This window comes from Ranitomeya variabilis, chromosome 1 (assembly GCF_051348905.1).
Source record: "Ranitomeya variabilis isolate aRanVar5 chromosome 1, aRanVar5.hap1, whole genome shotgun sequence".
Classification (NCBI taxonomy): domain Eukaryota; kingdom Metazoa; phylum Chordata; class Amphibia; order Anura; family Dendrobatidae; genus Ranitomeya; species Ranitomeya variabilis.
In genome coordinates, this window is record NC_135232.1 from 919879150 (window position 1) to 919905575 (window position 26426).

Consider the following 26426-nt stretch of genomic DNA (forward strand, 5'->3'; position numbering starts at 1 on the left):
CGATAAAAGTTAGCAAAGCCCAAAAATTTCTGAAGACTCTTAAGAGAAGAGGGCTGCGTCCAATCACAAATAGCTTGAACCTTGACAGGATCCATTTCAATGGAAGAGGGGGAAAAAATATATCCCAAAAAGGAAATCCTCTGTACCCCAAAAACACACTTAGAACCCTTCACACACAAAGAATTAGACCGCAAAACCTGAAAAACCCTCCTGACTTGCTGGACATGAGAGTCCCAGTCATCCGAAAAAATCAGAATATCATCCAGATACACAATCATAAATTTATCCAAATAATCGCGAAAAATATCATGCATAAAGGACTGGAAAACTGACGGAGCATTTGAAAGACCAAAAGGCATCACTAAATACTCAAAGTGGCCCTCGGGCGTATTAAATGCGGTTTTCCACTCATCCCCCTGCCTGATTCGCACCAAATTATACGCCCCACGAAGGTCAATCTTAGAGAACCACTTGGCCCCCTTTATGCGAGCAAACAAATCAGTCAGCAACGGCAATGGGTATTGATATTTAACAGTGATTTTATTCAAAAGCCGATAATCAATACATGGTCTCAAAGAGCCGTCTTTTTTTGACACAAAGAAAAAACCGGCTCCTAAGGGAGATGACGATGGACGAATATGTCCCTTTTCCAAGGACTCCTTTATATATTCTCGCATAGCAGCATGTTCAGGCACAGACAGATTAAATAAACGACCCTTTGGGTATTTACTACCCGGGATTAAATCTATGGCACAATCGCACTCTCGGTGCGGAGGTAACGAACCAAGCTTGGATTCTTCAAAGACATCACGATAGTCAGACAGGAACTCAGGAATTTCAGAGGGAATAGATGATGAAATGGAAACCACAGGTACATCCCCATGAGCCCCCTTACATCCCCAGCTCAACACAGACATAGCTCTCCAGTCGAGGACTGGGTTGTGAGATTGCAGCCAAGGCAATCCTAGCACCAAATCATCATGTAGATTATACAGCACCAGAAAGCGAATAATCTCCTGGTGATCCGGATTAATACGCATAGTTACTTGTGTCCAGTATTGTGGTTTATTATTAGCCAATGGGGTGGAGTCAATCCCCTTCAGAGGAATAGGAGTCTCCAAAGGCTCTAAATCATACCCACAGCGTTTGGCAAAGGACCAATCCATAAGACTCAAAGCGGCGCCAGAGTCGACATAGGCGTCCGTGGAAATAGATGACAAAGAGCAAATCAGGGTCACAGATAGAATAAACTTAGACGGTGAGGTGCAAATGGAAACAGATTTACCAAGCTTTTTAGTGCGTTTAGAGCATGCTGATATAACATGAGTAGAATCACCACAATAGAAACACAACCCATTTTTCCGTCTAAAATTCTGCCGCTCGCTTCGGGACAGAATTCTATCACACTGCATACTCTCTGGCGACTTCTCAGTGGACACCGCCAGATGGTGCACTGGTTTGCGCTCCCGCAAACGCCTATCGATCTGAATAGCCATTGTCATGGACTCATTCAGACCCGCAGGCACAGGGAACCCCACCATAACATCCTTAATGGCATCAGAGAGACCCTCTCTGAAAGTCGCCGCCAGGGCGCACTCATTCCACTGAGTAAGCACAGACCATTTACGGAATCTTTGGCAGTAAATTTCCGCTTCATCTTGCCCCTGAGATAGGGACATCAAAGTTTTTTCTGCCTGAAGCTCCAAATGAGGTTCGTCATAAAGCAACCCCAAGGCCAGAAAAAACGCATCCACATTGAGCAACGCAGGATCCCCTGGTGTCAATGAAAAAGCCCAGTCTTGAGGGTCGCCCCGGAGCAAGGAAATCACAATCCTGACCTGCTGTGCAGGGTCTCCGGCAGAGCGAGATTTCAGGGACAAAAATAATTTGCAATTATTTCGAAAATTCTGAAACCCAGATCTATTCCCCGAGAAAAATTCCGGCAAAGGAATTCTCGGCTCAGATACAGGTGCATGACAAACAAAATCTTGCAAATTTTGTACCTTCGTGGCGAGATTATTCAAACCTGCAGTTACACTCTGAAGATCCATTACAAACAGGTGGACACAGAGCCATTCAAGGGTTAAGAGGAGGTAAGAAGCAGCTAGACAGCAATTAAGGGCTAGGCAGCAAAACTCTGAAGGGAAAAAAAAAAAAAAAATTTCCCTTAAACACTTCTCTATCTCCTGCTTCAGCCCAAACAATTAACACTTTGTGGGCCGGTCAAACTGTCATGATCTCAATGGCAAGAGAACATAGCATCAGCATATATAGGAACTAGCTCTTGGAAGATGGGAACTGAGCTGACCATGAACTAAACCTAACACACAACTAGCAGTGGCCGGGTAGCATGCCTACGTTGATTCTAGATGCCCAGCACCAGCCGGAGGACTAAATAATGCTAGCAGAGGAAAATATTAGTCCTAGCTCACCTCTAGAGAAATACCCCGAAAGGAGACAGAGGCCCCCCACATGTATTGGCGGTGAATTAAGATGAAATAACAAAACGTAGTATGAAAATAGGTTTAGCAAATTTGAGGTCCACTTACTACATAGCAGAAGACAGAAAGAACACTTTCATGGTCAGCTAAAAACCCTATCAAAACACCATCCAGAAATTACTTTAAAACTCTGTCATTAACTCATAACACCAGAGTGGCAATTCCTGTTCACAAGAGCTTTCCAGACACAGTAACGAAACTACAGCTGTGAACTGGAACAAAAATGCAAAAACAAACATGGACAAGAGTCCAACTTATCTAGTAGTTGTCTAGGAGCAGGAACAAGCACAGAGAGGCTTCTGATAACATTGTTGACCGGCAAGCAACTAACAAAGCAGCAAGGTTATATAGCGACTCCCACATCTTGATGGGAACAGGTGAACAGAGAAGATGAAGACACCAGTTCAATTCCACCAGTAGCCACCGGGGGAGCCCAGAATCCAAATTCACAACAGAGCCCAAGAGCGGAATTCACAACAGTACCCCCCCTTGAGGAGGGGTCACCGAACCCTCACCAGAGCCCCCAGGCCGATCAGGACGAGCCAAATGAAAAGCACGAACCAAATCGGCAGCATGGACATCGGAGGCAACGACCCAAGAATTATCCTCCTGGCCATAACCCTTCCAATTAACAAGATACTGAAGCCTCCACCTCGAAAAACGAGAATCCAAAATTTTCTCAACCACATATTCCAACTCCCCCTCAACCAACACTGGGGCAGGAGGATCAACAGAGGGAACAACGGGCACCACATATCTCCGCAACAAAGATCTATGGAAAACATTGTGGATGGCAAAAGAGGCTGGAAGGGCCAAACGAAAAGACACTGGATTGTTAATCTCAGAGAACTTATAAGGACCAATAAACCGAGGCTTGAACTTAGGGGAAGAAACCTTCATAGGAACATGACGAGAAGATAACCAGACTAAATCCCCCACACGAAGCCGAGGACCAACACACCGATGGCGGTTAGCAAAACGCTGAGCCTTTTCCTGAGACAACGTCAAATTGTCTACCACATGAGTCCAAATCTGCTGTAACCTGTCCATCACAGAATCTACACCAGGACAATCAGAAGGCTCAACCTGCCCTGAAGAAAAACGAGGATGGAAACCAAAATTACAAAAAAAAGGCGAAACCAAAGTAGCCGAACTGGCCCGATTATTAAGGGCAAACTCGGCCAACGGCAAGAAAGCCACCCAATCATCCTGATCAGCAGACACAAAGCATCCCAAATAAGTTTCCAAGGTTTGATTAGTTCGCTCAGTTTGGCCATTTGTCTGAGGATGGAACGCTGAAGAAAAAGACAAATTAATGCCCATCCTAGCACAAAAGGCCCGCCAAAACCTGGAAACAAACTGGGAACCTCTGTCAGACACAATATTTTCCGGAATGCCATGCAAACGAACCACATGCTTAAAAAACAATGGAACCAAATCAGAGGAGGAAGGCAATTTAGGCAAAGGTACCAAATGGACCATTTTAGAGATCCGGTCACAAACCACCCAGATAACAGACATCCTCTGGGACACAGGAAGATCTGAAATAAAATCCATGGAAATATGTGTCCAGGGCCTCTCAGGGACAGGCAAAGGCAAAAGCAACCCACTAGCGCGGGAACAGCAAGGCTTGGCCCGGGCACAAGTCCCACAGGACTGCACAAAAGAATGCACATCCCGCGACAAGGAAGGCCACCAAAAGGACATAGCCACCAAATCTCTGGTACCAAAAATCCCAGGATGACCGGCCAACACCGAACAATGGACCTCAGAAATTACCTTACTTGTCCATCTATCAGGAACAAACAGCTTCCCCACAGGACAGCGGTCAGGTTTATCAGCCTGAAATTCCTGAAGCACCCGCCGTAAATCAGGGGAGATGGCAGAAAGAATCACCCCTTCCCTAAGAATGCCAACCGGCTCAAGAACTCCAGGAGAATCAGGCAAAAAACTCCTAGAGAGGGCATCCGCTTTAACATTCTTAGATCCCGGAAGATATGAAACCACAAAATCGAAACGGGAGAAAACAGGGACCATCGAGCCTGTCTAGGGTTCAGCCGCTTGGCCGACTCGAGGTAAATCAGATTCTTATGATTGGTCAAGACCACAATACGGTGCTTGGCCCCCTCAAGCCAATGTCGCCACTCCTCAAATGCCCACTTCATAGCCAACAACTCCCGATTGCCGACATCATAATTGCGTTCCGCAGGCGAAAACTTTCGGGAAAAGAAGGCACATGGTTTAATCAAGGAACCATCAGAATTCCTCTGAGACAAAACGGCCCCTGCCCCAATCTCAGAAGCGTCAACCTCAACCTGAAAAGGAAGAGACACATCCGGCTGACGCAAGACAGGGGCAGAAGTAAATCGGCGCTTAAGCTCCTGAAAGGCCTCAACAGCCTCAGAGGACCAATTTGTCACATCAGCGCCTTTCTTCGTCAAATCGGTCAGGGGCTTAACCACACTAGAGAAGTTGGCAATGAAACGGCGATAAAAATTAGCAAAGCCCAAAAATTTCTGAAGGCTCTTCACAGATGTGGGTTGAATCCAGTCATGAATGGCTTGGACCTTAACAGGATCCATTTCTATAGACGAAGGAGAAAAAATAAACCCCAAAAAAGAGACCTTCTGAACTCCAAATAGGCACTTAGACCCTTCACAAATAGAGCATTATCACGAAGGATCTGGAATACCATCCTGACCTGCTTCACATGAGACTCCCAATCATTGGAAAAAATCAAAATATCATCCAAATACACAATCAAGAATTTATCAAGATAATTGCGGAAAATGTCATGCATGAAGGACTGAAATACAGAAGGAGCATTAGAAAGCCCGAAAGGCATCACCAGGTATTCAAAATGGCCTTCGGGCGTATTAAATGAAGTTTTCCATTCGTCACCCTGTTTAATACGAACAAGATTATATGCCCCTCGAAGGTCAATCTTGGTAAACCAACTAGCCCCCATAATCCGAGCAAACAAATCAGAGAGCAAAGGTAAAGGGTATTGGAATTTGACCGTGATCTTATTAAGAAGGCGATAATCAATACAGGGTCTCAAGGAGCCATCCTTCTTGGCAACAAAAAAGAATCCCGCTCCCAATGGTGACGAAGACGGCCGAATATGCCCCTTCTCCAAGGACTCCTTAACATAGCTCCGCATAGCGGTATGTTCTGGCACAGACAGGTTGAAAAGTCGGCCCTTAGGGAACTTAGAGCCTGGAATCAAGTCAATAGCACAATCACAGTCCCTATGTGGAGTTAGGGAACTGGACTTGGGCTCATCGAATACATCCTGGAAATCTGACAAAAATTCAGGAACATCAGAAGAGGGGGAAGAGGAAATTGACATTAAAGGAACGTCACTATGTACCCCTTGACAACCCCAACTAGCCACAGACATCGATTTCCAATCCAACACTGGATTGTGTACTTGTAACCATGGAAAACCCAGTACAACAACATCATGTAAATTATGCAACACCAGAAAACGACAATCTTCCTGATGTGCTGAAGCCATGCACATAGTCAACTGAGTCCAATACTGAGGTTTATTCTTGGCCAACGGTGTAGCATCAATACCCCTCAAAGGAATAGGGCTCTGCAAAGGTTGCAAAGAAAAACCACAGCGCCTGGCAAATTCTAAGTCCATTAAGTTCAGGGCAGCTCCTGAATCCACAAATGCCATGACAGAGAAAGATGACAATGAGCAAATCAGGGTCACAGACAGGAGAAACTTAGGCTGTACAGTACTAATGGTAACAGATTTAGCGACCCTCTTAATACGCTTAGGGCAATCAGAGATAGTATGAGCTGAATCACCACAGTAAAAACACAGCCCATTCTGACGTCTGTATCCCCTCTGTTCCGCTCTAGTCAGAATCCTATCACATTGCATAGGCTCAGGACTCCGCTCAGAGGATGCTGCCATATGGTGCACCACTTTGCGTTCACGCAGGTGCCGATGGATCTGAATGGCTAGAGACATAGATTTGCTCAGACCAACAGGCGTGGGGAACCCCACCATAACATCTTTAAGGGCTTCAGAAAGACCCTTTCTGAAAATTGCTGCCAGAGCGTCCTCATTCCATTTAGTGAGCACAGACCATTTTCTAAATTTCTGGCAGTATAATTCTGCCGCTTCCTGACCCTGGCACAGAGCCAACAAGATTTTTTCCGCATGATCCACAGAGTTAGGTTCGTCATACAATAATCCGAGCAATTGAAAAAATGCATCTACATTAAGCAATGCCGGTTCCCCTGACTCAAGGGAGAATGCCCAGTCCTGAGGGTCACCACGCAGCAGAGAAATAACTATTTTAACTTGCTGAGTGGGGTCACCAGAGGAACGGGGTTTCAGAGCATAAAACAATTTGCAGTTATTTTTAAAGTTCAAAAACTTAGATCTATCCCCGTAAAACAAATCTGGAGTAGGAATTCTAGGCTCTAAGGCTGGAGTCTGAACAACATAATCTTGGATACTCTGAATTCTTGCAGCAAGCTGATCCACACGAGAAAACAGACCCTGAACATCCATGTCCGCGCCCAAATCCACCCAGAGATTAAGAGGAAGGAAAAAGACAAAACAGACTAAAGAAAAAAAAAATGGCTCAGAACTCTTTTTCTTTTCCTTCTTTTGAGATGCATTCAACTCATTTTTGGCCAGTTGTACTGTTATGGACTGGTAATTTAGGAGCGACATGCGACTAGCTCTGAGCAGGTGGTAACTATACAGACCGCAGTTCCTGATCTTAACACAACACTAGAAGTAGCCGTGGGATGTTCCTGTCACTCCCTGGACACCTCGTCACAGCCGGAGAACTAGCTACCCCTAAAGGTAGAAACAGGAAAGCTATCTTGCCTCAGAGAAAATCCCCAAAGGAAAGGATAGCCCCCCACAAATATTGACTGTGAGAGAAGAAGGAAATGACATACGTAGTATGAAACAAGATTTAGCAAAGGAGGCCACTTCTAGCTATATACATAGTAAGGAAAGAACACTGTGCGGTCAGTAATAAAAACTAGAAAAAGTCCACAGCAGAGATATGCAAAAATCTCCACACCTGACTAAAGGTGTGGAGGGCAAATCTGCAGCCCAGAGCTTCCAGCTTAGCTAAATAGATCCATACTGATAAGCTGGACAATTGAGCAAAACATAGAATGTGCTGAACAATAAAGTCCACAACAAATGGACTGCAAAAGGACAAGCAAGGACTTATCTTTGCTGAACTGGACAGAGTGTCAGGGAAATCCAAAAGAGCAGTGGCTCCAAGCAGGAACAATTGACAACTGGCATTGATTGAGGGCAAGGCCAGACTAAAATAGCCGAGCCAGAAAGATGATCAGTGGAAGCAGCTGCTAATGCTAAATCCAAGAAGCAGCTATACCACTCAAAACCACAGGAGGGAGCCCAAGAGCAGAACTCACAAAAGTGCTACTCACAACCACCGGAGGGAGCCCAAGAGCGGAATTCACAACACATACCATCCTGAGAACAATGGACAAACTGAGTGGGCCAACCAGTCATTGGAACAAAATTTGCGCTGCCTTTCCACTTCCAGACAGGATGATTGGTGTGATGAATTGCTGTTGGTGGAGTTTGCGTTCAATAACCGTGTTAGTCACTCCACAGGCATTTCTCCATTCTTCTGTAATTATGGGTTTCACATTTTGGGGAGTTCTCCCGTTTGGACTTCGGTTGCCCTGGGGCTTTTCTTTGACTTCGTTATTTGGTTTGCGAAACTTGCTCAGTAGCACAGTCGGCTCTCCATCCGTTCGCGGGGTAGCTCCGATCCCTGTGATCATGTGACCAGCTTAGCTCTGCCCCCTGTGATCACGTGACCTGCCTAACTCGGGTCCTGTGCGCTCTACACACCTCGGTGACACTGTCCCTGTGTCACTACAGTTTATTTCAGTTCTCCAATACAAAAAGTGATTCTCATATAATAGATTCATTTCAAACAGAGTGATGTATTTCAAGTGTTTATTTCAGTTTATGTTGATGATTATGGCTTACAGCCAATGAAAACACAAAAGTCATTATATCAATAAATTAGAATAACAAAAAACACCTGCAAAGGCTTCCAAAGCATTTTAAAATGTCCCTCAGTCTGTTTCAGTAGGCTCCACAATCATGGGGAACACTGCTGACTTGACAGATGTCCAGAAGGCAGTCATTGACACACTCCACAAGTAGGGTAAGCCACAAAAGGTCATTGCTAAAGAAGCTGGCTGTTATTGGAAAGTTGAGAGGAAGGAAAAAGTGTAGAAAAAGGTGCAAAGGGAAACCTAAAACATAACATTTATTTTAAACCATTTTAAAACAAAACAACACAACACGCAAGGACAGACTTGTACATTAACCAACAGTTAATCGGACAGTATTCTGATAATAAGTGCAGAGGCAAATAATCAGTAGACAGACTTGTTCACTGCACAACCCTCATGGTTTCCATTAAAAAAAAAAAACAACCGTTTCGGCAAAGCAATGAGCAGCCACCAGTGAGGTTAGTGTAATCACTGGGCACCGGCTGTAAAACTGACGTCTGATAGGCTGTGGACCAGCTGTTCTTGATGGGTGGGCACTACCCCTGATATGAGTACCTTATTTAAGAGATGCCATTTTAGATACCATCTATGAGAGGCTCCCTAGAGATACCAAGCACGGTCGAGCACTCCATCTGACCACACACTGACTACTCTGTCCCCTGATGATTCCCCTCCGGGATGAAACGCGTAGGGAGGTGGTCCTGAACATGGGAGGTGGTCCTTGAACTTAATGAATCTAATGAAGTGGAAAGTGACCCATTGGATTCCTGTTTAGATGTGGGAGACACATTTCAGTGTGCGGCATCGTCACAATTGGGTGAGATCGTTTTAATCTTTATGTGTCTCCTCTTGTTCACAACATAATATTGGTGATCATCAAAGGTATTGATTTATCACCTTATAGATGTTGTTTTTTCTTTTCTGACAGTAGCATTTATATCTTTGTGTATGTACGCACTTGGTTCCCTTGCTTTACCGAAACGTTTTTTTTTTTAAATGGAAACCATGAGGGCTGTGCAGTGAACAAGTCTGTCTACTGATTATTTGCCTCTGGACTTATTATCAGAATACTGTCCGATTAACTGTTGGTTAATGTACAAGTCTGTCCTTGCGTATTGTGTTGTTTTGTTTTAAAATGGTTTAAAATAAATTTTATGTTTTATGTTTCCCTTTGCTATTCTTAAATAATATTTTGGGTACCCAATTTTTTTCTTTATTTGAGTGGTTATTAACCCTTTTGCTAGAGATTATCTGGAACTTTGGAGTATGGCTGGCTTCCTTACTACTGGAATAGACACTAATCATTGGCTCACGGAGGTCAAGGACATTTTTTCTGATCGGGAATTCCAACAAAAAAGTACACTCCTTCTTTTAATTCTGCCTTCAGGGAACTCACACGAGTATATAAGAACCAGATTATCTCTTGGTGGGAAGTACAGGGACTCGAAAGCTATATCAAGGCCGGTATAGTACCACGTCATCTAAGGATTTCTTTGACACCTGGACTTAGGTGTAAGAGCCCTGACCTCCTCACTGAATGGGAAAGCGAGGCTACAATTAGCTCATTGAAATTCATGCAGATCTTGTTGGATGAGGAGCGAGTGATCCTTAATAAATCTAATGAAATCCTGAAGGAACAGGTTGAAGTTACCAAAAAATTCTCAAGTGAACCTGAGTTTGCTGCTAAAGAGCTCAATTTACAAAATAGTATTGAGAGCTTCCAATTTCACCTGAAAGACAGGAAGCATAAACAGTTTATTTGAGATCTGCAGGATTTCAGAGACAACAAAGCCTACCTCTACCCTAATAGACTCAAGGTTACCTGAAGTTGATTATACATCCACTGATACTGAAGTGTCGGATGCTGAAGGTCACTATAAGGCACAGAGAGGAAGACAGAGAGGTCGCGGGGGTAATAGTGGGAGAGGGAAGGACCGCAAACAAGCTCCTCCCACACCTTTTTTAAATCAGGCCTACCCATTACGGAACAGATTAAATCCAGGGGGGGTCGTTGAATCTGAACGCCAACCCCAAGTCCTAAATCTGTCATCGAGAAGTCTGACAACAGAGGAGATGAGTGTCCTAAGTAAAAGCTTGTCTTTTGTTCCATCTAGTGACTTTAACACATTTGAAGCGATTAAGGATCTTCATCTATTTATTCGCAAACTTAAATGGAAAAAATTCCATATTCAGGAGTATAAAAAAAATGAGTATGAGTCAGGGGGTGCCCGACTCAATGTTGGAGGACATTAGGTTGCTCTATGGTCTGACGGATGAGGATCCCAATATGAGAGGTGAAGGCCCGTTCACGGACCTCAGATCTAAAAGCAAAAAAATGCCCCCACCCCAAACAGATTTAACGTCCATGGATGTTTTTCTAAACCTGGTGTCAAAAGATATTGAAAATCTTGATAAATCTTCTGTTAACACACATTTCAATTTGACACAACTTGAAATGTCTGCACTAGGTTGTTTGGAGAAGGACCACAGCGTTACAATTAAACCTTCAGATAAAGGGGGTAACGTTGTGGTCATGGATACTCCAGACTATAAACAAATGTGTCTACGCATTCTACATGACAAGAATTGTTATAGTGTACTATCTTCAAATCCTACTGAGAGATTTTTGTGTGAATTGAGGGACATCATCACACATGGTCTGACTCTGAAAGTTATCAATAAAGCTGAAATAGACTTCATTGTACCTAAATTCCTCATCATAGCCACATTTTATTGCCTGCCTAAAGTCCATAAGGGTTTGTCCCCCTTGAAGGGCAGACCAATTGTGTCGGGTATGGGGAGTCTGACAAAAATTTGGGGATTTACTTGGATAAGATACTCAATCCCTTTGTTCTGGCACTGAGTTCGTATACTCGGGACACAACTGACCTTTTGAGGAGAATTGAGGACTTGATTTTGGATCCAGATACTATTCTTGGGAGTATTGATGTAGAAGCTCTCTACTCAACAATCCCCCATCAAAAGGGATTGGAGGCGGTTGATTGCTACCTGAGGAGCAGAGGGAGTCATTTGAAAAATCATAACAGATTTATTGATGATGTGTTTGTGGTATGGAAAGGGATTGGTGAATCTTTTTCTGAATTTGTCACTAATTTGAACTCCAATGACCTCGGACCCTCTTTTACATTTGAATGGGATCCCTTGAAACTCCCTTTTTTAGATGTGATGATTGAGAGGATGCCGGATGGCTCTCTTGGCACCAGTGTCCACAGGAAATCGACTGCCATGAATTCCCTTCTCAGATGGGAAAGTGGACATCCTTTGGCCCTGAAAAAGGGCATTCCGAAGGGACAATATATGAGAATGCGCAGAAACTGTTCTGATAACAGCAATTTTGTAAGACAGTCACATGATCTCCGTAATAGATTCCATGAGAGAGGTTACCCAGACCGCATTTTGAAAATGGCCTTTAATGAGTTAAAAAAGAAGGAGAGAACTGAACTCCTGACACTGGTTCCAACTAGGAATGATACATTTTCCGGTATGCGCTTTATAACTACATTCAACAATGGCGCGAAGGAGCTAAGGTAAATTTTGAATAAACACTGGCCAATATTAAAAATGGATAAGGATGTTGGTGACTCCTTACCACCGTTCCCTCAGATCACATTTCAAAAAGGATGATCGATTAAGGATCGGCTAGTACATAGCCATTTTTCTGAGCCACAACAAAGTACATGGTTAACATCTAATGTGACTGGCTGTTATAGGTGCAGTGGCTGTATAGCTTGTAAAAACATTGAAACAGGCAAATTTTTCCATTCGGCTGATAAAACTGAAGAATTTGAGATAGATGTTTCATAAACTGTAAAAGTGAGGGTGTCATCTACAGAGCTATCTGTGATTGTGATCTCATATATGTTGGCAAAACAATCAGAGAGTTTAGGAGGAGGGTTGGAGAACATTACTAAGAAGAGGGACACCCCGTTGGCTAGACATATGAACTCTATCCATGGAGGTGATACATCAGCAGTAAAATTAATGGGCATTGAAAAGGTCACAAGACCATTACAGGGTGGAGACTGGGATAAAATAATCCTTCAACATGAGACAAGATGGATATACAAAATGGGTTCTATGTACCCAGCGGGATTGAATGAACAACTCTCTTTTGTCTCCTTTCTCTAAAGATGTAAGGGCCTTAACAAGTGACTCCAGTAAGGGTCAGCCGCCGTTGAGTGGGGGCGCCACTGCGCAGGTTTAGGGTGCCAACCTCCGCTGTTAGGCAGGGCGTAGGTAGTATAGGAAAATATCAGGGCAATGTTTAGGCTTTTTTGGTATCCTACCCCCTTTTTTCCTTTTCCTATTCCTATTTTCCCATTGTGGCGATGCTTTTTATTCCATGTGGACCTGGTGCCTTGTTTGCCCTATTCATGCAAAACTCCCTTTTTTCTTCACCATCTTTTTAGATGTCCCTGTCTCTTCGGGACCAAGTTTGTCTATTCGTGTCGTATATTAGAAGCCAGCCAAAAATACTCATTACTCTATACTGATACAAGTATCAGTTTCTTTTATGTTCCCTGGTCTATTACGACTTTTAAGACCCATGAGAATTTTTTTGGGACACAACTGTTTAGTGCTCTTCATCATAGCCCAGTGGAATGTCTCCCTTATTGTAATTAGCTATATTTAGAGCCATTCAATAGGCATATATCAAACCCCCCCCCCATTTTTATAGAGATACACACAGGGTTATAGTATTCACCCCCTACCATGTGACACATAGTGTTGAAACTCCTTTAGATGTGCGGTGCACAGAGTGGAGTAATGTGTTTAACCAAATGGGGTAGTTGTGAGGATTAACTCTGTAATAATGTAGTATGGGATTTTTTATACAGTTTAAATCAAGGGGCATCACCTATTTTAAAATTAGGATTGTATAGGGTATATATGCACGATTAGGCTCTGAATATTTGTATGAGTGGCCGCAGGATCGCCGCGCTCCCTACTAACCAGAATCCCTCAATGTCTGTCCACTATTTCATCCTTCTTCTCCGCTAGATTTCTGAAACTTAACATGGACAAAACAGAATTCATCTTCTTTCCCCCATCTCACGCGACCTCCCAACGAACCTATCCATTACAGTAAATGGCTGCCCACTCTCCCCAGTCCCACAAGCTCACTGCTTCGGGGTAATCCTTGACGCTGATCTCTCCTTCAAACCACATATCCAAGCCCTTTCCACTTCCTGCCGACTTCAACTCAAAAATATTTCACGAATCCGTACATTCCTCAACCAAGAATCTGCAAAAACCCTAGTTCATGCCCTCATCATCTCTCGCCTTGACTACTGCAACCTCCTGCTCTGTGGCCTCCCCTCTAACACACCCGACTAATCCACCTGTCCCCCCGCTATTCCCCGGCCTCTCCCTTCTGTCAATCCCTTTACTGGCTTCCCATTGCCCAGAGACTCCAGTACAAAACCCTAACCATGACGTACAAAGCCATCCACAACCTGTCTCCTCCATACATCTGTGACCTTGTCTCTCGGTACTTACCTACACGCAACCTCCGATCCTCACAAGATCTCATTCTCTACTCCCCTCTTATCTCCTCTTCCCACAATCATATACAAGATTTCTCTTGCGTATCACCCCTACTCTGGAACCCTCTACCGCAACACATCAGACTCTCGCCTACCTTCGAAACCTTCACAAAGAGCCTGAATACCCACCTCTTCTGACAAGCCTACAAACTGCAGTAACCACCAATCGACCAAACTGCTGCATGACCAGCTCATGATCATGATCATGATCACCCATCCCTTGTAGATTGTGAGCCTTCACGGGCAGGGTCCTATCTCCTCCTGTACCAGTTATGACTTGTATTGTTTAAGATTATTGTACTTGTTTTCATTATGTATACCCCTCCTCACATGTAAAGTGCCATGGAATAAATGGCGCTATAACAATAAATAATAATAATAATAATAATAAAGGATAGAAAACATAGCATCATAGTAAATGGTACATTCTCTTAATGGGATATACAGTAGGTAGCAGCGAAGTACTGCAGGCATCTGTGCTAGGATCAAATCTTTTTAACCTCTTTATTAACCCCTTCTTGACCTTGGATGTATCAATACATGGAGCTTGCTAGGAATTTACCATTCTTAGTAGTATGAATTCTTCATGGCGATTTTGTGTGCACACGGCTGTGCGTGTGCGATCACCACCAGATGTCAGCTGATTCTGAAAGCTGACACCCGGCACTCAGTGCAGGAGAGGACCGCACCGCTCCCAGCACTTTAACCCCTGAGTGCCTGATCGTTGTCATTGTGACCCAATGTCATTATGATGACATCTGGGTCACCAGGCTGTTCTGAAATTGGATTTTGGGCTCCCCCGGTGGCCACTGGTGGAATTGAACTGGTGTGCATCATCCTCTCTGTTCACCTGTTTCCATCAGGATGTGGGAGTCGCTATTTAGCCTTGCTCCTCTGTCACTTCCATGCCGGTCAACATTGTAATCAGAAGCCTTTCTGTGCATGTTCCTGCTGCTAGACAACTCCCAGCTAAGTTGGACTTAGTCCTTGTTTGTTTTTGCATTTTGTTCCAGTTCACAGCTGTAGTTTCGTTTCTGTGTCTGGAAAGCTCTTGTGATCTGAAATTGCCACTCTGATGTTATGAGTTAATACTAGAGTCTTAAAGTAATTTCAGGATGGTATTTTGATAGGGTTTTCAGCTGACCATGAAAGTGCCCTTTCTGTCTTCCTGCTGTCTAGTAAGCGGACCTCAATTTTGCTAAACCTATTTTCATACTACGTTTGTCATTTCATCTAAAATCACCGCCAATATTTGTGGGGGCCTCTGTCTGCCTTTCGGGGAAATTTCTCTAGAGGTGAGCCAGGACTATATTTTCCTCTGCCAGGATTAGTTAGTCCTCCGGCCGGCGCTGGGCGTCTAGGGATAAAACGCAGGCTACGCTACCCGGCTACTGTTAGTTGTGCGGCAGGTTTAGTTCATGGTCAGTTTAGTTTCCATCCTTCCAAGAGCTAGTTCGTATGTTTGCTGGGCTATGTTCTCTTGCCATTGAGAACCATAACACCAGGCACTAGCAAGCTAGTTAGGTCATAATAAAAATATATATACAGTACAGACCAAAAGTTTGGATACAGCTTCTCATTTAAAGAATTTTCTGTATTTTCATGACTATGAAAATTGTACATTCACACTGAAGGCATCAAAACTATGAATTAACACATGTGGAATTATATACTTAACAAAAAAGTGTGAAACAACTGAAATTATGTCTTATGTTCTAGGTTCTTCAAAGTAGCCACCTTTTGCTTCGATGACTGCTTTCCACACTCATGGAATTCTCTTGATGAGCTTCAAGAGTTAGTCACCGGGAATGCTCTTCCAACAATCTTCAAGGAGTTCCCAGAGATGCTTAGCACTCTGCGGTCCAGCTCACCCGAAACCATCTCGATTGGGTTCAGGTCTGGTGACTGTGGAGGCCAGGTCATCTGGCATAGCACCCCATCACTCTCCTTCATGGTCAAATAGCCTTTACACAGCCTGGAGATGTGTTTGGGGCCATTGTCTTGTTGAAAAATAAATGATGGTCCAACTAAACGCAAACCGGATGGAATAGCATGCCGCTGCAAGATGCTGTGGTAGCCAGGCTGGTTCAGTATGCCTTACATTTTGAATAAATCCCCAATAGTGTCACCAGCAAAGCACTCCCACACCATCACACCTCCTCCTCCATGCTTGACGGTGGGAACCAGGCATGTAGAGTCCATCCGTTCACCTTTTCTGTGTCGCACAAAGACACGGTGGTTGGAACCCAAGATCTCAAACTAGGACTCATCAGACCAAAGAACAGATTTCCACTGGTCTAACGTCCATTCCTTGTGTTCTTTAGCCCAAACGAGTCTCTTCTGCTTGTTGCCTGTCCTTAGCAGTGGTTTCCTAGCAGCTATTTTACCATAAAGGCCTGCTGCACAAAGTCTCCTCTTAACAGTTGTTGTAGAGATGTGTCAGCTGCTAGAACTCTGTGTGGCATTGACCTGTTGTCTAATGTGAGCTGCTGTTAACCTGCGATTTCTGAGGCTGGTGACTCGGATAAACATATCCTCAGAAGTAGAGATGACTCTTGGTCTTCCTTTACTAGGGCGGTCCTCATGAGAGACAGTTTCTTTGTAGCGCTTGATGGTTTTTGCCACTGCACTTGGGGACATTTTCAAAGTTTTTCCAATTTTTCAGACTGACTGACCTTCATTTCTTACAGTAATGATGGACACTCGTTTTTCTTTACTTAGTTGCTTTTTTCTTGCCATAATACAAATTCTAACAGTCTATTCATTAGGACTATCTGCTGTGTATCCACCAGATTTCTGCACAACACAACTGATGGTCCCAACCCCATTTATAAGGCAAGAAATCCCACTTATTAAACCTGACAGGGCACAACTGTGAAGTGAAAACCATTCACGGTGACTACCTCTTGAAGCTCATCAAGAGAATGCCAAGAGTGTGCAAAGCAGTCATCAAAGCAAAAGGTGGCTACTTTGAAGAACCTAGAATATAAGACATAATTTCAGTTGTTTCACACTTTTTTGTTAAGTATATAATTCCACATGTGTTAATTCATAGTTTTGATGCCTTCAGTATGAATGTACAATTTTCATAGTCATAAAAAATACAGAAAAATCTTTAAATGAGAAGGTGTGTCCATACTTTTGGATATAGTTCTTGATAAATGCAGAAGTGGTGCATATGTTTCTATTATACTTCCTCTAATTGTTCCACTCCTGGTTTTGGCTTACAAATACTGATGTAAAATACTGACCAAATACTGCTAGTGTGACGGCAGCCTTACCCTGCGCTGAGCTCTTGCACAAGGGTTTCCGTGTAAATCTCTGACATACGTGATTCTGATGGATCTCTGGGCAGAATATTTCCTATAATGAGGCAGATGCAGGCACTGTGGATGCTGTTTGACCCTTGATCCAGAGGTGTCCGTCTTTTTAGGCGTGCATGAAATTACCGTCGGCCACAGTTTTGTGCACCCTCTGAAAAGAAGGACAATGCTGAACAGAGGCCAGACGGAGTCCAGAGTAAATCTGCTGCCTCATTATAGTGAATCGATCCCTCGGGGGTTTCTTCTGAATCACGTCACTCTGAGATTTAGATGGAAACCCCAAAGTAAGTGGTCAGCGTAGAACGCCGGATAAATGTGATCCCAAACGTTATGTAAAATATTCCTAACAAAACTTTCAAATCAATTCACAAAAAAGCAAGTCCCCACTCAGGTCTGTCATCTGTCAATGGAAATATAGGTGAGGGGGCTTCCACGTTACTGGCAGCACAAAGGCTCTGAAAAAGCAAAAAGGCTCCTCGCTCCCAAAAAGAAATCCAGCAAATTCTTGTCTGCCAAATCCAAATGCCCCTTCCCTTCTGAGCCCCACAGTGTGCCTAAATCACATTTATCATCCACATGTTTGGCAATTCTGTAGTTATGAGAGACTGTTTAATATACGGGTGCATTTCTCCAGAAGCATAAGCTGGTCACTACAACGTTCTGGTCACTACAATGTTCTGGTCACTACAACTGCAGTTTGCAATTTTCACTCAGCAACATTCATTGCTGCTTGTTTCTGGAAAACACCCATGGAGTCACCCGTGTACCCAAATCGTCAATACACCTGTAGATAATTTCCCAAAGGGAAATAATTTACAAAATGGGGTCACTTGAAAGGGAATTTTGCTTTTCAAGCACTTAAGGACTCTGTATATGAAGTCCACACACTATTCTAGAAAAATCTGCACTCCACTAGGCAAATAGCACTCTGTCCCTCAGTAGTCTTGTTGTGTGGCTAAGCAGTACAGTACAGCCACATATGAAGTAGTTCTACATTCAGAAAAAAATTTGGGACACATTTTGGTGCTATTTTTACCCATTTCCTAGTGTAAAAATGTAAAATCTGGGGCTAAAATAAAATTTTAAAACTAATAATTTTTTCTTCACAGCCAAATGGTATAAAATTCTGTGCCACACCTGTGGTGTCAATATGATCACTGCACCCTTAGATGAATTCCTTGAGAGGAGTAGTTTGTAAAATGGGGTCCCTTATGGTGGGGTCAGTAGCATAGATACCGGTGGGCAGAGGGGGCCATCGCCCTATGCCCCGCACTCTGAGAGGGTACACCCGGAGCTACGCTACTGTAACTTTTTCGGCGTGTGCAGCGTGCCAATACAGTTACATTCTGCAGCAGAGCATGGATAATCGATCTTCTTGCAATGCCGCCCAGCCTCTATGGGGCCCCTGAGCAGGTGGGGGGTCCGGTGCTAGTAGTGGGCCCCCCACCTGTCATCGCAGATTCAGCTGTATCAGCTACACGCCAATACAGCTGACTGCATTGATGAGAGAAGGAGCACTATGCTCCTCCCATCATCACCCTGTCAGCGTCTGATGTCACTGACGCCGACACTGACAGTGGACGCGATGACGTCACTACCCGGCGCCCTCGGTCCGGAGATGAGCTAGCGCTCAGAGCAGCGGAGGAACTAGAAAGAAGAGAGATGAGTATTTATTTATTTTTATGGGGGCTGCCTTAAACTACATGGTCTGCCTATGGGGTGCTGTCTTATACTACAGAGTCTGCTTATGGGGTGCCGTCTTATACTACAGGGTCTGCCTATGGGGTGCTGTCTTATACTACAGGGTCTGCCTATGGGGGTCTGCCTTATACTACAGGGTCTGCCTATGGGGGTCTGCCTTATACTGCAGGGTCTGCCTATGGGGGGCTGCCTTATACTACACAGTATACTACACAGTCAGCCTATGGGTGGCTGCCTTATACAGCAGGGTCTGCCTATGGGGGGTCTGCCTTATACTACAGGGTCTGCCTATGGGGGCTTCCTTATACTACAGTTTGCCTATTGGGGGCTGCCTTATACTACAGAGTCTGCCTATGTGGTGCTGTCTTATACTGCAGAGTTTGCCTATAGGGTGCTATCTTATACTACAGGGTCTGCCTATGGGGTGCTGTCTTATACTACAGGGTCTGCCTATGGGGTTCTGCCTTATACTACAGTCTGCCTATGGGGGGCTGCCTTATACTGCAGTGTCTGCCTATGGGTGCTTCCTTGTGCTATAGAGTCTCCCTGTGGGGGTGCATTATACAATATAGAGTAGGCCTATGGGGAGTGCATTATACTATATGGAGGCTTATGGGGAGTTCATTATACTATATTGAGGACTATCTTATGCATTATACTGTATGGAGGCTATCTAGGGGGCCATCATACAGTGTGGAGATTACATTGAGAGGGGCACCATACAGTGTTGATGCCATCAAACAGTTTGTGGGCTACTAAGGGGTCAGTAATGTATATATGTAATGTGGTTCCTAAGATTAAAAAAAAAACTGTTTTGTAAATTTTGTTGGAAAAATGAGAAATTACAGGTCAACTTTTAACCCTCAAATACTCTTAACAAAAATATTTTGTTTAAAAAATTGTGCTGATGTAAAGTAGACATGTGGGAAATGTTATTTATTAACTATTTTATTTGTGATATAACGCTGATTTAAGGGCTTAAAAATTAAAATTTTAAAAATTGCAACATTTTAAAAATTTTTGCCAAATTTCAATTTTTTTCACAAATAAACGCAAATCATATCAAATAAATTTTACAACTATCATGATGTACAATATGTCACGAGAAAGCATTCTCAGAATCAGTAGGATCCGTTGAAGCGTTTCAGATTTATTACCACATAAAATGACACTGGTCAGAATTGTAAAATGAAGGTGAAAACAGGCTTAGAAGCTGACGGGGTTAATGACTTTGTGGATGGGATTGAGAGTAAATTGTGAACCTTTGTTGACAACACCAAGCTATATAGGATGCTGAAATCTGACCTTGACATTGGCATATTGCAAAACAATCTGTATTAGTTGATTGAATGGACAAACAGCAAATGAGATTTAACTCAGCTTTCCCTGGTATCTGACTTTCTATGTGCAGTGTATATAATCCTTTTCTGGTACACTTTATATCTACTCAGCTTTCTCTGGCATCTGACTGTCTATGTGCAGCGCATATAATCCTTTTCTGGTACGCTTTATATCTACTCAGCTTTCCCTGGCATCTGACTGTCTATGTGCAGTGCATATAATCCTTTTCTGGTACGCATTTCTTACCTATCATCTATGATCTGTTTCACTTCTCTTATTATGTTATTCTGGCATATCTTTGAGTGGTCACTCCAACCCCTCCCTCTTTTTATGACCTTTGCTTAACTTTCAGCATCTGGTCTGGTCATACCCACCCACCTCCTCATTCACACCTGATTGCCCTTAGCAGAAGATATATTCTGACCCATGAGTCTGATCCAGACTCTAGTCTGATCCATCTATCTTTCAAATTACATCTTTCAAAGTACAGATTTCGAAGTACAATACTTTGAATTAGACTTGAATTGAACTGGAATTGACTGTAAGGGATAGAAAACCACTACAATGTTTCTGTTTCTTTTCACTTTCACCCCATAATACTTTCTTTCTTACTATCTCCTGTAATCCCTCCACCTAGTAAGGAACTAGTCATTTCTCCCTCCATCCTCCCCAGCCATCTCGCCTCCTCCTCACAACTATTCTTCCACATACAATCATTTTTCTCCAGACACACACGGCCACATTATGTCCTATCCAGCTCCCACCTTCTAACGCTCTGTCTGCTGCTCCTCATTACTGGCGAGTATCCCCAAGTCAAGGCCCACCTCAACACATCCGCACACTCATTTCTAACACCCTGCCATGATCGTCTACAAGTTTTCACAATCATGATAACCTTATAACCATTCTTCCAGCCCCCGCTCCCCCAGTCCCCCTACCTGGAGCACTATGGAACGCACGCTCTGTCTGCAACAAACTGTCGTATATCCATGACCTATTTATCACAAGCAAACTCTCCTTCCTTGGCATCACTGAAATCTGGCTCACCCCCTCTGACTCTCCAGCTGCACTTTCTTATGGTGGATTCAATCTCTCTCACACCCCTCGCCCCAGCAACAAACGTGGTGAAGGAGTTGGCTTGCTCCTGTCCAATGCCTGCTCTTTACCCGAATTCTGCTACCACCCTCTACTACTCTTCCCTCATTTGAGGTGCACTCCGTCCACATCTACTCCCCCTCCAGCCTCCAGTTGGCTATCATCTACCGCCCCCCAGAACTAGCCATCTCCACATTTCTCGACCACTTCACCACCTGACTACTTAATTTCCGTGCTGCTGACATCCACACTATCATCATGGGTATCTTCAACATCCCCATTGACACTTCCACCTCAGCAGCCTCTAAACTTTTATCACTGACTGCCTCCTTTGGCCTCATTCAGTGGTCCTACGTGGCCACTCACTAAGATGGCTACATGCTGGACCTTATCTTCACTCGCCTCTGTTACCTTACTAATCTCACTAACTCACCCCTCCCCCTGTCTGACCACAACGTACAGACATTCTCTTCCCTCTCCTAGTTCACAACCCCCACTCCACAAACTCACCCACCTTCGCAGAAATCTCAAACACCTCAATTTACACTCGCTCTCTGAGTCTCTTCTCCCTTTTAAAGACATAGCTTCTTTACATGACACAGATGCTGCTGCCACTTTATATAACAGCAGCACTCAATTCGGCTGCCCCCCTCATGCACAGCAAAACTCGTACAATCAACAGGCAACCCTGGCTGAACTGCTGAACCAAAAAACTGAGATGGGCTTCCAGGGTTGCTGAGCGGAGATGGAAGAGATCCCGTTCTGCCGAACACTTTATTGCATACAAGCAGTCCCTTGTCAGCTTCAATTCCATGCTCACTGTCGCAAAGCAAGCCTACTTCTCATCTCTCACATCCTCCCTGTCTAACAACCCTAAACAGTTTTTCAACACTTTCAATTATACTCCATCCCCCAGCACCTCCTCCCTCTCCTCTCATTTCTGCTGAAGACTTTGCCTCTTTCTTTAAGCAGAAGATCGATAACATCAGAGAAAGCTTTGTCCCGCAGCCCCCAATGCCCCTCCTCTTAATGGCTCAGCCCTGTTCTTAACCAGCTTCTCCACATGACAGAAGATCAGCTCTCCACCCTCCTGTCAAGATCACATCTCACCACTTGCAAGCTTGTCCAACTCCCATCCCACCTCATCCCTAACGTCGCCACAGTCTTCATCCCAACCCTAACACATCTCTTCAACCTTTCATTTGCAAATGGTGTCTTCTCCTCATCCTTCAAACATGTCTCAATCACACCCATCCTCGATAAGCCCTCCCTCAACCCATCCTCTGTGTCTAGCTATCACCCAATATCTCTTCTCCCTTACGCCTCAAAACTACTGGAACAGCATGTACATGTTGAACTGTCCTCCCACCTCTCCTCCTGCTCCCTCTTTGATCGGTTAAAATTTGGCTTCCCACCGCATCGCTCAACTGAAACTGTTCTAACTAAAGTCACCAATGACCTACTAACCACCAAGCGCAAGCAATACTACTCTGTCCTCCTTCTCCTGGAACTGTCTTCTACCTTTGACACTGTGGACCATTCCCTCTTGTTACAGATTCTCTCATTTCTTGGCATCACAGATGTGACCTTATCCTGGATCTCGTCATATCTAACAGACCGGACATTCAGTGTCTCCCTGTCCCACACCACCTCTTCACCTCGCCCCCTGTCTGTTGGTGTTCTCCAAGGCTCAGTTCTAGTACCCCTACTCTTCTCCATCTACACCCTTGGCCTTGGACAGCTCATAGAATCCCACGGTTTGCAGTATCATCTCTACGCCGATGACACGCAGATCTACCTATCTGGACCTGACATCACTTCCTTACTGACCAAAATCCTACAATGTCTGTCTGCTATTTCATCTTTCTTTTCTGCTTGCTTTCTAAAACTGTACATGGACAAAACAGAATTGCATCATCATCTCACTCTACCCCTCTACCAGACCTATCCATCAATGTCAATGACTGCTCACTTTCCCCAGTCCCGCATGCTCAGTGCCTCGGGGTGATACTCGACTCTTCCCTGTCTTTCAAGCCACATATCCAAGCCCTTGCCTCTTCCTGCCAACTCCAACTCAAAAATATTTCCCGGATCTGTTCATTCTTTGACCAAGAAACTGCAAAAGCGCTTGTGCACGCCCTCATCATCTCCCGCCTTGACTATTGCAACCTCCTACTCTCTGGACTCCCCTCCAGCACTCTTACACCACTCCAATCTATCCTAAACTCTGCTGCCTGACTCATTCACCTTTCTCCCCGGTATTTCCCAGCCTCTCCTCTCTGCCTAGCCATTCACTGGCTTCCTATTGTCCAGAGGCTCCAGTTCAAAACCCTAACTATGCCATACAAAGCCATCCACAACCTGTCTCCTCCATACATCTGTGACATGGTCTCTCGGTACTTACCTACACGCAACCTTCGATCCTCTCAAGATCTCCTCTATTCCCCTCTTATCTCATCTTCCCACAACTGCATACAAGACTTCTCCCGTGCTTCCCCCATACTCTGGAACTCTCTACCCCAGCACATCAGTCTTTTGCCTACCACAGAAACCTTCAAAAGGAACCTGAAGACCACCTCTGCACAAAAGCCTACAGAGATCCTCAGTCTATTGAACCACCGCACAACCAGCTCTACCCTCTCCTAGTGTAACCTCACCCATCCCCTGTAGACTGTGAGCCCTCGCGGGCAGGGTTCTCTTTCCCTCTGTACTTGTGTGTGCTTTGTATTGGTCATGTTTATTGTACTTGTCTATATATGCCCCTTTTTTCACATGTAAAGCGCCATGGAATAAATGGCGCTATAAAAATGAATAATAATAATGTAGAGTAAGGCACCTAGAACGGAGTAATCTTATTGCTGCAAATACGTTAGATGGGTGTATACTCGGGACTACAGAACAGGAGAAGTATTTGGGTGTTCTGGTTACAAGTCAGCTAAGAAGCAGAACTCAATGTCAAGCAGCATCTGCAAAAGCAAACCAGATTTTAGGGTGTATAAAAAGATATAAAATCCCGTGACCCCAACATATTGTTATCCCTTTATAAATCACACCTGAGGCCACATCTCGTATATGGGATCCAGTTTTGGCCTCCACATTTTGAAAAGGATGGAAGCCTCTCATATGATGAGAGTTAGAGAAGTTTGGCATGTTTAGAATTTAGAGTCAGTTTAACGGTGGGCAACTAGATTATTACAAGGGATGGAAGCCTCTCATATGATGAGAGGTTGGAGAAGTTGGGCTTGTTTAGCTTAGAAAAAAGGCATCTCATTTATATGTATAAATATATGTGTGGCCAGTACAAAGGACTGGCACATGACTTATTCCTTTCAAAGACCATACTAAGGACCAGGGTGCACTTATTATGGGTGGAAGAAAGGTAATTCTGGCAACTAAATAGGAAGGAGTTCTTTACAGTTAGAGCAGTCATACTGTGGAGTACCCTACCATAAGAGGTCGTAATGGCAGACACATCAACAGCCTTTAAAAAAAAGGGCTGGATGATTTCTTCAATACACGTAATAACATTATGGGTTACAGTTAATTTAGTTAAAAAAGTGTACAGTTGGTGGAGAAAGGTTGAACTTGATGGACCTAGGTCTTTTTTCAACCTGTGTAACTATGTAACTACGTAAAAAAAAAAAAATGACGCCAGTGGCAAAGTCACTACAAAAGTTGTCCAGAAAGATATAAAAAAACACGCATCAGGAAAAATACCTCCAGCTTTTTTGTGCAGCATCTTCTGCTTCAAAAACACTGAAGGTACACCAGGCGGTATAAGACGGCATGTGCAGAAACACTACAGCAGTATTTTTGGAAAGGCATGTATTTATTGGCATGGTCCAGTTATCTTAGAAGCATTAATATCTCATACACATCAGATTATATCATACAAAGTCTGTATGCCAGTGCGAGTTAGCTGCAGGGATCCATGCTGTTGGGTGCACGAGCCCCAACTACTAGGAATTCATTGTAGCTTCTGGCTGTCAATTTCATAATTTCATGCTATTAACTATGGGATTTTAATGGCCAGTTGTCATTTACCCAGATACAAAATCTGTCACTTCCATTGAAATAGCATTTATATTGTTTTGTCTTCAGCAAGATTTATAAAAGACACCAAGGCAGCATCCGCTTAGTTCTGCTCAAGGCTAATGGTGTTTGGATTGATTATTTTTGCACTGCTGGGAACAGGGCAATATTAAATGGATGAAAGGTCTGAACGATGACCACAACACAGGTCATTTGTTGTTGGGTCATTGTTTGGGGGATATATAATACAAAATTACATGGCTCAGGCGATGTTCCTGTGTTCTCCTCATTTTACTAATCCATGAGGTCAGTTTTCTCATATGTGCTTTTGAGAATTAGGAAATATGCTACCGTCATGTATCTTATGTAATAATCCTCTCCTATAAATATTTACTACTGAGCACAATATGAAGGAAAAATATGAATAAATTATGATTTTTATAAGAAATGTCAAGTACAGGGTGGGCCATGTATATGGATACACCTAAATAAAATGGGAATGGTTGGTGATATCAACTTTATTTTTTCCAATGGGAAGAGGGTCATGTGACACATCAGACTTTGAGAATTTCACAAGAAAAACAATGGTGTGCTTGGTTTTAACGTAACTTTATTCTAGCGTGAGTTCTTTACAAGTTTCTCATCGTTTACAGCCATTGACATGTCGCAGAGGTTATCACATGAGGAGCGGATAGAAATTGTGTTGATGTCTGGTGAATGCAGTACCCGGGTCATTGCAGCAGATTTCAATGCAAGACACCCTACGCAAGAAAACTGTCACCATTCCCATGTTATTTAGGTGTATCCATATAAATAGC